Source organism: Garra rufa, chromosome 21 (genome assembly GCF_049309525.1).
Source record: "Garra rufa chromosome 21, GarRuf1.0, whole genome shotgun sequence".
NCBI classification, from domain to species: Eukaryota; Metazoa; Chordata; class Actinopteri; order Cypriniformes; family Cyprinidae; genus Garra; species Garra rufa.
In genome coordinates, this window is record NC_133381.1 from 16,514,330 (window position 1) to 16,532,825 (window position 18,496).

The following is an 18,496-nucleotide window of genomic DNA, read 5'->3' on the forward strand; positions in this document are numbered from 1 at the left end:
TTAGCTGGTCCATTGTTTATGCTAGATAAGGGGGCAACAATAGTCTGGCCACGCGTCACCCCCTCCATCACACCCCATTCACCGCCTCTGGCCCACTAATTATTCAAAAATGCACATTTATGCAAATAGCCCTCCTTGTAGATTAACCTAATTCAGTGATGTAAACAATGGGCCGTGGTGGGATTAAAGTTTTGTAAATTAGTCAAGACCACTAATGATCTCTGATGTCTGTAAGTCTGGGTTTTTTTGGTCTTCTTAGAGCTTTATAGTCTTGCGGTAATCTCACGTCTGAAGTGAGGCCACGCCACGCAGCGCACAAGACACGTTACAAATCTGTCAAAAGCGTAAACAATGTAAGTGTACTTGCCGTTATGTGTAACAGTTTAGGATTAAAGATTACTAGGGGATGCATAGGGTCAGATGCATTTTAGAAATATCGTTAAACCACTATTAGCCTTCCTTTGTAATTATGTATGCGTTTATATGCAAATAAGCCACGTGCCATTCGTGTTTTTAAGGGAAAACATTTCAGGATTTCTCTCCATATAATGGACTTCTATGGTGCCCCCGAGTTTGAACTTCCAAAATCCAGTTTAAATGCAGAAAATTACAATTTATATACTTTTTAACCTCAAATGCTTGTCTTGTCTAGCTTGGCAAGACTAGCGCTTGATATTAAAAAGTATATAAGCTGTAAATGTTTTTACACTTTCACTATAAGACCCTTTCTTCCTCAGCTGGGATCATTTAGAGCCCTTTGAAGCTGCATTTAAACTGGATTTTGGAAGTTCAAACTCGGGGGCACCATAGAAGTCCATTATATGGAGAGAAATCCTGAAATGTTTTCCTTAAAAAAACACAATTTCTTTATGACTGAAAAAAGAAAGAAAGAAATGAACATCTGTGTGTGCCATTCGTACAAAACTAGATTCTGGCAAGATGCAAGTTTTAGAAGTTAAAGGGATGGTACAAGATAATTTAATCATTGTTTACTTGCCGTCTGTTTTTCTTCTGTTAAACACAAAAGAAGATATTTTAAAGAATGCTTTCATATACATACTTTTTATATTTTTTATATTGCAACATATGAAAACATGGTCAAGTCAGACTCACAGGTTAATCAAGGAATAGTTTTGATTGAGTCTTAATCCTCTGGTCCATTGCTTAAGACAAGTGTCCCGTCTTCAACACTTTCGCTAAAGCTGCACAGCTTGGGTCATCTTGAGTCACACATGATTAGCAAAGCTTTGTGACCCTGATATAATCAATGCACACATTCAATAATGGAAAGTTTCTTTCTGCAAATATTAATATTAACCAAATAAAGCATGCTTTTATTCAATAAAAATACAGTAAAACTGTACTATTGTGGAATATTTTTACAGTTTAAAATAACTGTTTTCTATTTTGATATGTGACCCTGGAACACAAAACCAGTCATAAGTAGCACATTTGTAGCAATAGCCAACAATACATTGTACGGGTCAGAATTATTGATATTAAATGAAGCTCATCATCCATGAAGATATTTTGTAAATTTCCTACCATAAATAAATCCAAACTTAATTTTTGATAAGTAATATGCATTGATAAGAACTTAATTTGGACAACTTTAAAGGCGATTTTCTCAATATTTTGATTTCTTTTTTTGCACCCTCAGATTCCAGATTTTCAAATAGTTTTATCTCGGCCAAATATTGTCCTATCCTAACAAACCTTACATTAATGGAAAGCAGAAAATTTACCCTTATGACTGGTTTTGTGGTCCAGGGTCACAAATTTAAAATATAATTTATTCCTATGATGGCAAAGCACACAGAGACAGAGCTGGTTACTTCTGGTATGAAACAAAATCTTAGCTTTCAAATTGTCATTTTTTAAGAAATTCAAAATAAATACCATTTTGTGGTTCTTTAATATGTTGTGACAGATCAATGTAGCATCTTTGTTCAAGCGGCATGTGAACCGATGATCTTTACATATTTGCTTAAAGAAGTAGTTCACTTTCAGAACAAAAATTTACAGATAATGTACTCACTCCCTTGTCATCCAAAATGTTCATGTCTTTCTTTCTTCAGTTGTAAGGAAATTATGTTTTTTAAGTAAAACATTTCAGGATTTCTCTCCATATAATGGACTTCTATGGTGCCCCCGAGTTTGAACTTCCAAAATGCAGCAAGGGCTCTAAACGATCACAGCCAAGGAAAGAATGGTCTTATCTAGCAAAACAATGGGTTATTTTCTAAAAAAAAATTACAATTTATATACTTTTTAACCTCAAATGCTCGTCTTGTCTAGCTTGGCAAGACTAGCGCTTGATATTAAAAAGTATATAAGCTGTAAATGTTTTTAGAAAATAACGTATCGTATCTTCCTCAGCTGGGATCATTTTAGCCCTTTGAAGCTGCATTTAAACTGGATTTTGGAAGTTCAAACTCGGGGGCACCATAGAAGTCCATTATATGGAGAGAAATCCTGAAATGTTTTCCTTAAAAAACACAGTTTCTTTATGACTGAAGAAAGAAAGAAATGAACATCTTGGATGACAAGGGGGTGAGTACATTATATGTACATTTTTGTTCTGAAAGTGAACTACTCCTTTAAAGCATGAAATAAACATGAATGAACATCAGAAAGTATTTTATTTCAGCTGCAGAAAGACATCAATACACACCATTTTAGGTTTAAGTCCACCCATGTTATTCTACTCTCCTGTCTGGTTTGCTTGTCAGACAAAATGGCAGATTCGTCATTATGATTGATCAGATCGGCTGTCAATCAAACTCCCTGAGAAGGGTCAATTGAGCAATCAGAATCTAGCATTCCAGAACACTGTACAAAAATCTAAATAATACCATTGATGAGATCAGATAGCTGAGACAGACTTTTGATTGCCTCATTTAGGTAAAGAGTGCATTGGCTCTTTTTCTCCGTGGCGTGACACAGTGACGGTTGGTCGTCTGGACAGTACAATGTGTCACTGATCATGACCTCATAATGAGGCCCCATCTTTTAATTGACCTGATTCCTTCTAATTAGCACACTTTAAGGAAATTGGGAGAAAAAAAGAGAAAGAAAGAGAGAGCGAGACGTGAGTAAGGGGGAAAGGGAAGGAGTGGGAGAAGGAAAAAGAGAGTGATCAATGTCTGATAGGTTAAGTGAGTCAGACAGGCCTGTGATGGCGTGTGAATAGTGTCTTTGTTAGCTAAACTAACTGAACAAGACACACAAAGGACATTAGTGGACTGGCTTACTCATTATTACACTAGCCCAGCACTTAACTGGTGGTTAGGGGCATCCTGCATCCTAACCTTTATCTTTTTCCTTCTTCTGTTTGACCTTCTTGCTTTTTCTCCCCCAATAGTTTTTGTCTGAAAAGTGTCTAGTAACAAGTAACCAGTATTGTAGTATAACTAGCTAATGGCAGTGATGTAAATAGCTACTTTTTCCTACAAATAGCTGAGTTTTATTGCATGTTGTAGCTTTTCAGTCCATCATCTTATATGATATCGTTATACAGTCAAACCAAAATGTATTCAGACAACTTCAACCTTTCTCACATTATCACAGTTTATTCACTATAGTTTAGAAAATGTTAATAAAACTTGACAAGAACTCAGAGTTAAACTGTGTTAGAACAAATTCATCTTGATAATGTCAGATTACTTTGATAGAAAGGTATGTAATGGATTACAAACAACCAAAAATTCAGACAACTGTTAGTAATATTTACACATATTTACCATACTTTGTTGACCAATTACCAAATAATGCTTAATTTTAATACTTTTATTAAGCAAGGATGCATTAAATTGATCAAAAGTGACAATAAAGACACTTATAATGTTACAAAAGATTTCTATTTCAAATAAACGCTGTTCTTTTGGACTTTCTGTTCATCAGGAAATCTTGAAAAAAGCAGATTCTACAAAAAGCAATACAACTGTTTTTTAACTCTGATAATATAAAATGTTTCTTAAGCACTAAATCAGCATATTAAAATGATTTCTGAAGGATCATGTGACACTGGAGTAATGATGCTGAAAATTCAGCTTTGCATCACAGGAATAAATTGCATTTTAAAATATATAAAAATAGAAAACAACATTTCACAATATTTTTGTTTTACTATGTTATATGATCATATAAATTTCTTTGTTAAAAACATTTCAAACCTTTTAAAACTCAAACCTTTCAACAGTGTATTTATGCAAAGTTATACAGATTTGACCAGTTTCTGTTTTCTGGAAATCCAACCCATGACCTTAGTGGTGCCAGCTGCATTTTTCAAATGAAATAATCCTGTTGGCTTCTCATGGGTCACAGTAGCTCATATTTTAGAGTCACAAACTGGAAGTGAACAGGCTTTTGGTATGGCTTTAAATTTTGCAACACAAGATCAGATGAACTGAAGATGTAGAAACAGATGTAGATGGAAATAACACGTGTACACTTTCGCCATATTAGAAATTTGCTGAACTTAATTCGACCCAACGCACCCCCCGTCCTCAATGGAAGGAGAGGAGGGGTTTAGCTTTAACTGGCAGAGGACTTTTCTGAAAGTGATAGGGAGAAATGGTAAGAGTATTATAGAAGAACAATGAAAACAAAATCTGCCTTTGATTTGAATAATAGTTGAGATATTAAATCGGACGAAGGGATTATTAAAAGAGTGGAGCGACTATTATCCTTTTTTATGTCTATCTTAAAAATAATCACATATGTTATGAGGCATATGGTCCATATCTGGGTGGAGGGGAAAGGAAAGAGCAATCTTGCACATGGATTACCAACTTATATCTGCAAGTATCTTTTCTCACAATGATGATGACGTGACGTGATTATAGTTCAATATCCACCAGGTTAATGGCAAAAAGTAATCTGTCTTTAACCGTTAGGTTACAATGTATTACAAAGTATTCAATTCTCATGTGGAGGGTTTAAGAAATATTTATAAGAATAGATAATATATTTTCTAAATATTAATATAAATTCACCTGTCTGAAGGGTTGCAAAATGCAAGAAATCCTAAAAAATTAAATTAAAAAATCACATTAACTCCATTAATTAGGGGAACATGGCGCTTGATGAAGTGCCCTAAGCCCTGTGGCGTTTGGCGCTGAGTGGCAGATGTCATGTGCTAACATTTAATAACTAACCTTGAGGAGTGGGACAGCCTTGCAAGTTCCTAACCCTTGTCAGAACGTCTCCCAATCTGGCTGCAATCTGTCACAGAGGTTCATGGAGCTCCATGAGTGCACAGGCCTCCCTTTCCCCAAGGCCATCCTATCCGCCTCATCCTCATACTGTAAACCCTAAAGAATATATAAAAAGAGATATAAAAGCATATTTTCTTCAAGAATGACAAGATAACTACTTTTGCCTTTGGATTGAGTTTCTAGAGCCTCAAAATTCTCTTAAATTGGCTTTGAAGAATGAATATATATGAGGGAAATTATCAATAAGTCTGACCATTTTACATAAAATATGCAGAGATAATTAGAAATAGGTGAGTTGCAAGTGAATTCCTGCATTTAAACCAACCACAACCCGTATGTATGAGGGCATGTGCTACTATACATTCAGATCATTTTCTCAGCTAAGTGCCATTACCCATAATCCACCATAAGCACTGGAGAGCGCCTGTCCCCATTGCTGAGTCCCTCTCACCCTGCTTTACCACCAACCACCATCCACTCACCCGCCACGGCCACCCCACCCTCTGCGGTGGCAGGATTAGGCCAAATGAGGCTAAGAACAGATTGAAAAAAAAACGGAGGAAAAGGAAAATAAGAAGAAAATCGGTTTTAAAAAATGCAAACATTGATTCACAATGGATGACAAATGAATTATCCCGTCCTCTCATTTAAAGATCAAAAGTGTAGCATGTGGTAAACGAACACAAATTTAAGTGAGACTTAAGAAGCTTCTTCACATTTCAATCTACTGTGCATTCATTCATTCAGTCATTTATTCAGTCATTCATTTTCATTCATATTCATTTATATATATATATACACAGTTGAAGTCACTTTGTAGAATCTGCAAAATGTTAATTATTTTATTAAAATAAAAGGGATCATACAAAATACATGTTATTTTTTATTTAGTACTGACCTGAATAAGATTTTTTTTACATAAAAGACGATTACATATATCTACAAGAAAAAAAATAATAGTTGAATTTATAAAAAATGGTCCTGTTCAAAAGTTTACATACACTTGACGATCAGGGTAAATTTAACTTATTTTGTCTTCTGGGAAACATGTAAGTATCTTCTGTAGCTTCTGAAGGGAAGTACTAAATGAAAAAAATATGAAATTTAGGCAAAATAAGAAAAATATACACATTTTCATTCTGTTCAAAAGTTTACACCCCTGGCTCTTAATGCATTGTGTGTCCTTCTGAAGCATCAGTGAGCGTTTGAACCTGTAATAGTTGCATATGAGTCCCTCAGTTGTCCTCAGTGTGAAAAGGTGTATCTTAAAGCCATACAAAAATGCTGAAAAATGAAATAATTTGTGGACCTGAAGAACACTGTTGAGGACAAACAAGGGGACTCATGAACAACTATCACTAAAAAAACAGCTGTGGTTAATTCAGGTAACAACACAGTATTAAGAATCAAGTGTATAAAGTGTATAAACTTTTGAATGGGTCATTTTTATAAATTCAACTATTATTTTCTCTTGTGGACTATATGTAACTATCTTTTATGTGAAATACTTAAAGAAAGATCTTACTCAGGTCAGTACTAAATAAAAACAACATGCATTTTGCATGCATAACAAATATTTTAGTGTCAAATACTTAATCACAATTATTCACAATTTTCTGAGTTAATCGAAGAGAATGTGCTTCTGTGGTGAATTATGTTTGCCTCTTAAAAACTGTAACGTATTTCATTTAACAAAAACAATGTTTTTGTTCTTCAATGTTCTTCATCCTTAACTCAATTACTGACCTGATATCGCTGTTGTTTATTAATGGTGTTATGTAACTATAATCAATGTTACGAACCCAGAGGCATCAATAAAGCTCCACCAACCAGCGTTTACCTCCAAAGTCCACCAAACTCACATGAGGCAGAATAAAATTACTTTAATGTAAAACTTGGTAAATACATTAAACGCAAAAAAAATATAATTTTAGAATTAAACGCATGTGTCAACGCGTCCTTTTTTTCACAGCTGAAAATATTAGGTAAAGAAAAATTTGACGAAAAAATAGTTGGAGAACAGATCTGGTTCCTCTTGATGTTTTCAGTGAGGCAGCACTAGTTGTGGCACTGGTGCAGACTGCATGTCTGTAGTGCGGTCTGCAGGGTTGGCATGTGGATGCAGTGGGGCATGCAGGGTTAGAGACCCGTCTGTCTCCCTCCCTGGGGTAAGACAGGCACTCTGTGGCTAATTTTGCACATATGCTCGATGACAGGCAGCCGGCGTCCTCTGCAGCTGCCAGGGTAGAGAGATGGTGATCAGGCAATTTATGATTTTTTTTTTTCTTGAAGGACATTCTGTTGTGTTTATGATTTTGTTAATATGACATGGGTCATGGGAGATATGGCTTCAAAACAGGGGAAATCTAAATACTCTATACACTGGGTTTGCACACTATAATTTAAAGGTTTTTAAAAGATTTTTATTTATTTATTTTTAGCAAGGGTGCATAAAATTGATCATAAGTGAAAGTAAAGACTTTTTAATTTGTTAAAAGAAAACTCTATTTAAAAGTTTTATTTATTTTTTTACCTACACTCTTATAAATAAAGGTGCTTTAAAAGGTTCTTCATAGCAATGCCATAGAAGAACCATTTTTGGTTCTACAAAGAACCATTCAGTCAAAGGTTTTTAAAGAACCATTTCTTTACCATTTTATAATCTGAAGAACCTTCTTTCGCCACAAAGAACCGTTTGTGAAACAGAGAGGATCTTCAGATGTTAAAGGTTCTTTATGGAACCATTTAGACAAAAAAGGTTCTTCTATGGCATTGTGAAGCACATTCATGCATTATAAATGTGGCTAAACAGTTTTTGGGGTTACTGTATGAGCAAATACAAAGACTTTCTGAATTTAAAATATACAGAAACCAGTAATCTACCAGTCAAAAGATTTTTTATGTTTTTTTACTGCTTACTAAGCCTGCATTTATTTGATCCAAAGTACAGCAAAAACAGTACAATTTTGAAATATTTTTACTATTTTAAATAACTGTTTTCTATTTGAATATATTTTAAAATTTAATTTATTCCTGTGGTTCCAAAGCTTATTTTTTAGCATCATTACTCCAGTCACATGATTCTTCAGAGATCATTCTAATATTCTGATTTGCTGCTCAAAAAACACTTATTATTATTATTATGTTGTTAAAAACAGCTGAGTAGATTTTTTTCTGCTTTCTTTGATGAATAAAAAGTTCAGAACAGCATTTACCTGAAATAGAAATCTTTTGTACATTATAAATGTCTTTATTATCACTTTTGATCAATTTAAAACATCCTTGCTAAATTAAAGTATTAATTTCTATAATTTATTTAAAAAAAGATACTGAATCAATCTTTTTAATGGTATAGTGTATAATGTTACAAAAGCTTTTTTTTTCAGAAAAATGTCTATTCATTAAAGAATCCTGGGAAAAAAATGTACTTAACTGTTATTGATAATAATAATAATAAAAATTGTTTCTTGAATAGCAAATATGTATATTAAAATTTTTTTCTGAAGGATCATGTGACACTGAAGACTTGAGTAATTTTGCCAAAAATGTAACTTTGATCACAGGAATAAATTACTTTTTACAATATATTCAAATAGAAAGCAGTTATTTTAAATAATAAAATATTTCACAATATTACAGCTTGTGCTTGTGCAAATAAATGCAGGCTTGGTGAGCAGAAGAGACTTCTTTAAAAAAACAACAACTTTTGACTGGTAGTGTGTGTCAGTTTTTAAAAGAATGCTTGATTCTTTGATTGAAACTGACTATAGAAACAATTCATTATATTTTTGTACAGTTAAACACATTAGAAATGTCATTAAAATGTCCGCAATATTTAAATATCATTTAACGATGATAAAGAGTATCTTATTGATGGAATATCACTTAATTTTATGGCTTATCTCATTGCAGGCCATAAATCCAAGTTAACACGGATTAAATTGTCACAGGAAAGACATCAGGAGGCAGACATCTCTATGAGTTAATCTTCTCACCCACTAATGAGTCTTCTACTGGATTGCTTAAATTAAAAGCAAATGTGAAGAGTGATTTGGCTGGCTTGCTGAGAGCCTGTCCCACTACATAACGCATTAAGTGATTTGATTTCGCTCTCATTACTGTAATAATGCCCTGTTAGGACAAAACAATGAAATGACCAGGTTATCCGGATATTAAACGGTTCCTGTTCGGAGCTCAATCAGGGTTAATGACAACAGGGTGACAAAGAGAGCTGAACAAAAGAATGAAGACTTTGGGAGAAGGCTGTAAGATTTAGGGCTTGAGTACTACTTGAGCTGCTTGATTATTTTATTATTTATTGATATGGGGAAAATGGGTAAAAGAGCAAAAATTGCATCCACAGCGGAAGATCTCATTCTACTGTACAATGTCTTTAATAAGCGCTGAATGCAATTTCTCTCAAATCTGATTGGAACAGCGTTTCCAGTAAAAGCTCGTTTCCTGTCTCTCTTTTAATATTAAAGAAGCACTGTAACACAGTGACAGACTTATCTTAAGGACACTTTATTTAAGGCCTACAATGATAAAGCAGAAATATTGTTATTGAAACGCTTCATGCAAAGGAATGAATTTAATATACAAGAAAACACCAGTAATCTACACTACCAATCCAAATTTTTTATTGTTTTTTAAACAAGTCTCTTCTACTCATCAAGCCTGCATTTATTTGATCCAAAGTACAGCAAAAACAGTCAAATTAAATTTTTGTTTACTATTTTAAATAACTGTTTTCTATTTGAATATATTTTAAAATGTAATTTATTCCTGTGATTTCAAAGCTAATTTTTTTGCATCATCACTCCAGTCACTTGAAATCACTTCAGAAATCACTTATTATTATTAGTATCATGTTGAAAACAGCTGAGTAGAATTTTTTCAGGTTTCTTTGATTAATAAAAAGTTAAGAAGAACAGCATTTACCTGAAATCGAAATCTTTTGTAACATTATAAATGTCTTTATCATCACTTTTAATCAAAGTAAAGCATCCTTGCTAAATAAAAGTATTAATTTCTATACAGTAATTTATTTTCCAAAAGAAATTATATTGACTCCAAGCTTTTGAATGGTATAATGTTACAAAAGCTTTTTGTTTCAGATAAATGCTGATCTTTGGACCTTTCTATTTATCAAAAAATCTTTAAAATAATTGCTCAACTGTTTTAAAAATTGATGATAATGAATAAAGGCGATTTTACACAGTGACAGTAATCACCCCTTTTATCACTGTCATTTCATTTTAGAACAAAGAACAGCTAATTCTCATAATTTTTTATTGCTAATACCAAAGCATTGTTTTTTAGTATTGAAAAGAGATGTCAAAGTGGACAGACCATCCAATCTGTAGATAATTCCATTGAATCTATTGCTAAAGCCAAAAGCATTGTTTTCTTTTTTGTTGTAAAGAATGCCATTGGTAGAGATATTAAAGGGGACAGTTTATTGGATCTGTTTAATAATTATTTCACATGAAATAAGTGTTATGCATTGATAGCAACATGTACTGCCGTACAAATTTTGGACCATGATACTTTAGCAGAGTAATTTCTACATATTTTTGTGCAATATATATGAAAAAATTATAATCGACAAAAATGCTAATATAATTATAAGGTGCAAATGTGCAGTTTTACCCAGATGCACAGCCATATTGGAGATACTTGGATGTAAACAACAGCATTGATTACACTGTTAATGTACAACTGAATACATTGTTCTGCTAATTTATGCGGTCTAAACCATGGAAAAAAATGTGTGGAAGCTGCTAAATCATATAGAGAAGGACTTAGTAAGCAGGAAAGGGTCTAATATTTTGACAAACTAAAGTTAATAGATTGGAAATGATAAGAACAACCACAAATGCCTTTTGTTCCTTACAGTTTTTTGCACTCTCTGCTTGATTTGTTATAACTTTTGGCAGTCTGTAGTACTCCAAATGTTTCTCCTGGTCCGACCGATTAGTAAAGCCCGAAATATGACATAAATTGACTACTTTCAGCAACAATAATCAGCAAAATATGCGCGTTTCATTCGGTTCAGTAGCATTGTTTACACTGTAAAAAGTTTTCACCAGTTTCAACTTAAAAACTTAAGTTTAGGAGCTGCCTTAAAATTTAAATTAAATCAACTTAAGTCATTTCAGCTCAAAAGTTAAATCAACTCATTTTTATTGTAATAAGTTCAAATGACTTGCAGTTTTAAGATGATTTAACTTAAAATTAAAAGGCAGCTGCTGAACTTAGGTTTTTAAGTTAAATCTGGTGAAAACTTTTTACAGTGTACGTACGGTCAGTGCCGCCAATATGGCTGATTGATGACATGTTGTGAGTACATGTGATTGCAAATCTTTAAAGTGAAAGTAAAAAGCCAGTGTGCATTCCTAATCTGTTTTATTTCAAATTCATCTTTCATCATAAATTAAACTGTAACTCAGTTGCAAATAATATTGTTATTGTTTGATCCTAGTAATTGGTTGGTAGCTGCAGTATAAGATCTATACATGCTAAACTTCACGCATATATCTGTGTGTTTCAGGCTTTTGGTGCATTTTGGTAGTAGGGCAGATAATGTGCATTATGCTTATTTATTTATTTTTGCTGTAGTCCAAATGAACTAAAGTGATTGGTGGTGAGAGAGTCAAAGAGGATTTGCTTTTAGTTGGGATTCTCTCTGTTTTTGTGATTTACGGAACATTTCCTTCAGATTAGCCAGCCCACGCAGAGCACATTAACTAAAGTAAGTTTATTTAAATTATTCCATTATTATTATTACAATTTCCCTTGTCTGCTCTCAGAAAAACATTATATAATGAATCAAAAAGGCATTAGCTCCTTTATCCTTTTATAGTCCATCTATAAAAGGTAGTATGTTGGTGGATGAGAATTGGATTTGAACAGGCTAATGCCATCCATAACAAATGAGAGTCTGGATGAGGTTTTAACGTGCAGCAGAGCATCATGGGAAATCTAAGAGATGTTACCTTCACTAAGGACAAATGGATCTTTTTTTTTCTTTCTGAAAAACCATATTATGGTACACTTTAAAAATTATTCTTTGATTCATTTTTACCAACATACAACCTTAAGGAACATTTTCAGAAGTTAATGCATCTTGATGAAGCGTAATGGTGATCAAAACCTCTGGAATGCTTTCAGAATGGGTTCTAGTTAAAATCTCAGCATTTTTAAATACATCTATAGTACCTAATCAGAAAAATACATCTATAATACCTTAATCAGAAAATACTCAAAGACAGGCTATACCATGTGATTCCCCCCTTCCCACCCGCTCTCTGTATGTACACTATTTCTCATACATGTAATACACGTGATGCTGTATAAGGAGGATTATTAGGAAGGATTTAGAGCAGGATTTTATTCACAATAAGTATATTAGAATAATTGTTAATCGATGACTCCTTTTACATCTCTTAAATCTTCAGTTGGATTACAAGAACATCTGGACAGCGAGAAATGTCTAATTTCTTCAATTTATCCTCCAGTTATTGTATATATGTAGTTCACGCAAGACATATACACAGTATGATTAAATGTTTTTGATGTTAGTTGTAATTGCTTGTACGTCAGTCATCTGCTCAGTCTGTAACATAGAAAGCAACAGTGTTAGATGGTTTCTTAAGAGCCCAAAATTAAAGTATTTGAAAAGACAAAAAAAAAAAAAAAAAAAAAAAACATGACCTAATCTCATTGGATTATTTACGCTGCCTTCTACACGATTAAGCTACAAAAATGAAATTAAAATGTGTGCTCAATAGGATTTTCAGGGAATTTCCTGCGATGCTGCTTGAAAAAAAAAACACTCTGATAATAAGGAACAATAACTAATTCTGTTAAAGCAGATCTAATGTTATTTTGCATGCTCTGGGGTCTTGTATTCTCAGATTAACAGAGCAGGATTAGATTTTTGTTTGATTCTAAAAAGGTCTTAGATTTCTTATTTTGTATGTGCATTTGACCTGAAAACAGAACAGAACAGTCTGTAATAAAGAAATACATTTAAAAGACTTGTACTGTACAAGTGGTGTAAATATCAGAATTAAGTATGTTTACACTGTTTCACCTTCAACGACTTTTATCTTAAAAAATACAAGGCAGGTTAATAGGGCAGGGTATGTGGGTATATATATAGTGATGTTTTCTGTATTTCCACCAATTTTACATCAGATGAGTCCAAGTGACTAGATTAGAGGTCTTACTATGAAGAATGGCTCTTAATAATGTGATGCAATTGCTATGAATGCGCTTTAAATAGTTATGCAGACCACATCACTAATGGTTTAATCATCATTGGTAAAATGTGGGGAGAGATTAAGGGACTGTTAAACATTAAATTGCTAAAAGCTATTTAGAGTTTTTTTTTACATACACTGTAAAAAATGTAATTGCAATTTTAAAAGATTATAAAAACGCAGTAAAAAGAGTAAAAAACTATTCATCGGTCAACAGTAAATTCCTTTTTATATGGTAAAACTGTAATAGACTTAGATCGTCATTTTACAGTAAATGCACAATTTATGGAAGTCATCTGATAATTTACACTGAAAAAGGTAAACTGACATTTCCAGAGTTATCTGAGCATGTAATAGCTCATATTTGATGGTATTTAGTTAAATAAATTAAATAATTGTTTCTGAATAGTTTTTGTTATTAGTTATGTATATTAGGGCTTTATGTTAACTGTTTATTGAATTATTTTAGTGTAATGCAGGGTCGGAAATGAACAAGGACTTGTGGCAAAAATGCCACCAAAATGAACAGAAATGCCCCATAAATTAATGACAAAGGGGCAAAAATGCCCCTGCACAATTAAACAACATATTACGATAAAAATGTGAAAATGAATGAAAAAAGTGTCACATGAAATCACTTCAGAAATCACTTATTATTAGTAGTATTATGTTGAAAACAGCTGAGTAGAATTTTTTAAGGTTTTTTTAATGAATAAAAATTTCAGAAAAACAGCATTCACATGAAATAGAAATCTTTTGTACATTATAAATGTCTTTATCATCATTTTAATCAAATTAAAGCATCCTTGCTAAATAAAAGTATTAATTTCTATCATTTATTTTCCAAAAGAAATTATATTGACTCCAAGCTTTTGAATGGTATAGTGTATAATGTAAAAAAAAAATATTTCAGATAAATGCTGATCTTTGGATCTTTCTATTCATCAAAGAATCGTGGAAAATGTACTCAACTGTTTTAAAAATAGATAATAAATAAAGGAGATTTTACACAGTGGCAGTAATCATCCCTTTTATCACTGTCCTTTCATTTTAGAACAAAGAACAGCTAATCCTCATAATTTTTTATTGCTAATAATAATATAGCTCAAATTTGATGGTATTTAGTTTAAATAATTGTTTCTGAATAGTTTTTGTTATTAGTTATGTATATTAGGGCTTTATGTTAACTGTTTATTGAATTATTTTAGTGTAATGCAGGGTCGGAAATTAACAAGGACTTGTGGCAAAAATGCCACCAAAATGAACAGAAATGCCCCATAAATTAATGACAAAGGGGCAAAAATGCCCCTGCACAATTAAACAACATATTACGATAAAAATGTGAAAATGAATGAAAAAAGTGTCACATGAAATCACTTCAGAAATCACTTATTATTATTAGTATTATGTTGAAAACAGCTGAGTAGAATTTTTTAAGGTTTTTTTAATGAATAAAAATTTCAGAAAAACAGCATTCACATGAAATAGAAATCTTTTGTACATTATAAATGTCTTTATCATCATTTTAATCAAATTAAAGCATCCTTGCTAAATAAAAGTATTAATTTCTATCATTTATTTTCCAAAAGAAATTATATTGACTCCAAGCTTTTGAATGGTATAGTGTATAATGTAAAAAAAAAATATTTCAGATAAATGCTGATCTTTGGATCTTTCTATTCATCAAAGAATCGTGGAAAATGTACTCAACTGTTTTAAAAATAGATAATAAATAAAGGAGATTTTACACAGTGGCAGTAATCATCCCTTTTATCACTGTCCTTTCATTTTAGAACAAAGAACAGCTAATCCTCATAATTTTTTATTGCTAATAATAATATAGCTCAAATTTGATGGTATTTAGTTTAAATAATTGTTTCTGAATAGTTTTTGTTATTAGTTATGTATATTAGGGCTTTATGTTAACTGTTTATTGAATTATTTTAGTGTAATGCAGGGTCGGAAATTAACAAGGACTTGTGGCAAAAATGCCACCAAAATGAACAAAAATGCCCCACAAATGAATGACAAAGGGGCAAAAATCCCCTCGCACAATTAAACAACATATTACGATAAAAATGTGAAAATTAATGAAAAAAGTGTACATTTGAAGAATTTCATTTTTGATTCGCTCACACTGCATCTGGTTGCTTTTACGCACTGTTTTGTGCAGCGTTGAGCCTTATAACCAATCCAACTCGTTTCTGTTGAATTTAGGAATGCATTGGCCAATCAGAGATTTTAAGATTAATCAGCGCTGAAAACGCGCCAATCAGAGGCGCCGGAGCTGTTGATGAGTGAGTGCGCGTTCGCGGATTTCCTCAACGTAAACAACACAGTCCAGATACGATGTAAATTAAAAATTAATGTCGTAGTGTCGTAGCTTGATTATAACGGGAGTTTTTGCATAACTTGTGCTAGACTTGGCTAATGTCATGGTCCGACGTGTTCGTCTGTGAAGCCAGAACGTGATGTGCCCAATACGAAACAAAAGGGTTTTATATTGTTTTCTATATCGATATTAATAAGTATTAACGTTACTAGCAATAATGTACAATAATGATTTTTTTTTTACAATATTGCCCTATATTTAAATGTATAATTAAGATAACATTTTAAACAGTCTATTATTATGGACAACACTTTAAAATATTAAAGTAATTTAAAGTAAAGTTGAGTAAAGGTATGTATTTTACATTAAATACAACATATGGTTTTTATGATAATGTGGTGGCTATAAAAATTGCCCTGACAAATGTAAAAATAAATGGAAAAAGTACATTTCTGAGCCTGGTGTAATGTGTTACCAAGTTTTGTGTTTGTTTCACCTTGGCTTGTGGAAAATCTACTTGTAATAAGCTTTGATATTTCATATAGCTTTCTCTTTAACCCTTGTGCGACCTTATGGACCTTTTTGTCTATTTCAGTTTTTTTTTTTTTTTGTTATAAGTGTGCCTGTGTTAATGCAAACTGCATACATTTTGGCTCAGGTGTTTATTTTTATTGAAATTTTAATATTTCACCATCATTTCCTTCAAAAAAATCAACTTTACCCTTCGTACAAAAAATACTCACACTCAGGACCTTAAGGACAAAAATGTTCACATTGAAACCCATTAAAACAGCAAATTTTTAACCCAGGGCCATATGACTATAAAATGATGCAATAATTGCTAATAGGCATTCATTCTATCGTCAAGGCTTTAAATTATTATTTTTTTGACCATTTTTTACTACAATGTGCCATTTTTTCAAATTTGGCATATACAATAAAAAAAAAATCTAAGACTACATAAACATATAAATGCCTCAAAATTAATGTTGTTGTTCTTCATTGACACACCCAAGAATCTAAAATTAATCTGAAAATTAATGATTGTTTGGTATCTATGGATAGAACAGATGCTGGAAAAAATATTAATAAATTATATTTTTATGACAGTTTTTGTAGATTTTGCACCTATGTGTAACCTTTTTTTTTTTTTGAACACATAAGGGTTAAAATAATAGCTCTTCCAAAATTTTAAATTTGCCAATTGACTGGTTTAATTTGTGTTTGTGTGAATAAATCACAGTTTTAAAATGTACAGGTTGTTTTGTAAATACATTGACAAAACTGTTTTACAGAATTATTTGGAGAATGTACATCAAACAGCAGAAGTTTTGTGAAAACACCTTTTTATCACCAATACATGCTGTTGTTTGTTGATCTTTTTTTCAATTTTTTCTTTCTCCCAGTTCTTTACAATCCTCGTGCAGTATGCAAACTGCCACTCTGCCCATTATTAGTGAGTAAAAAGACAGAGATCAGGTCACTTATTCAGGGCTGATGGGGACAAGGAGGAGGCGTTGTGCTTTCTGCTGCAACTGTTGAGGTACTTCTGTAATGACTGCTTAAGATATAATGGGGGAAGTCATGTATGCATTGCTCTTTGAGGGGGGCGGTCAGAGTGCAACAGTTTGGAGGGATGGCCATCATCCCCTTCCCCCTCAAAGCAGTCCGCCCACACTGATTTTTGATAAGTGAGAACGGTCTTATATTAGGCGGGCCGTTGCCCCTCACCCCTGTAGGACCTTGTGTCCTAGATAGATGCGCTCACACACATACATGCACGTAAAATGAGAGCATATGGTCCTTTCAAGCTCGCAGACATCCTCAATGGGAAGCGTCAAATGAATATCATCAAAACCATCTCCATCCCCCTCATTATGGGTCACTCATTGGCTGAAATTCACGCTCAGATGGGGGCATCACATGTTGCATGAGAAAGTGTAGGAGGGAACCACAGATTGGCCCATATAGCAGGCCTAATGATGGTTAATTAAGGTAATGAATGGAGATGCGCCACAGGTCATGTAGCTGCCACAGCCTGGTAAACTTTAACAAAACTCATAGGGCCGCGGTGGAGAGAACAGCTGGTGCCATATTGAAAACAGCACAATGAAAGTGTAATTGGCTCTCTGGGTCTCAGGAGGTTAAGAGGGAAGCATTAAACAAGGAAATGGGGCTTGAAAATGGCAAAGGTAAGTTTTTAAGATATTGTAAAGAACCTGTTGCTTTTACAAGCATGTTTCAAGCAAAAAAAAAAAAAAAAAAAAAAAATCATAAATACTTAAAGATACATAAATACGGTAAAGATTGTAAAATTAAGACAAACATATTCAGACTAATGTGGTTTGATATTTTGTATTCTAATGCAGTGAAATTTATACATTTTAAATGTACACTACCAGTCAAAAGTTTTTGAACAGTAGGATTTTTAATGTTTTTTAAATACGTCTCTACTGCTCACCAAGCTTGCATTTATTTAATCCAAAGTACAGCAGAAGCAGTAAAATGTGCTTTTTATTTTACTATTTAAAATATTTGATTACATTTTAAAATGGAATTTATTCCTGTGACTTCAAAGCTGAATTTTTAGCATCATTACTTTAGAAATCTTTCTAATATTCTGATTTGCTGCTCAAAAAACATTTATTATTATTATTATGTTGAAAACAGCCGAGTAG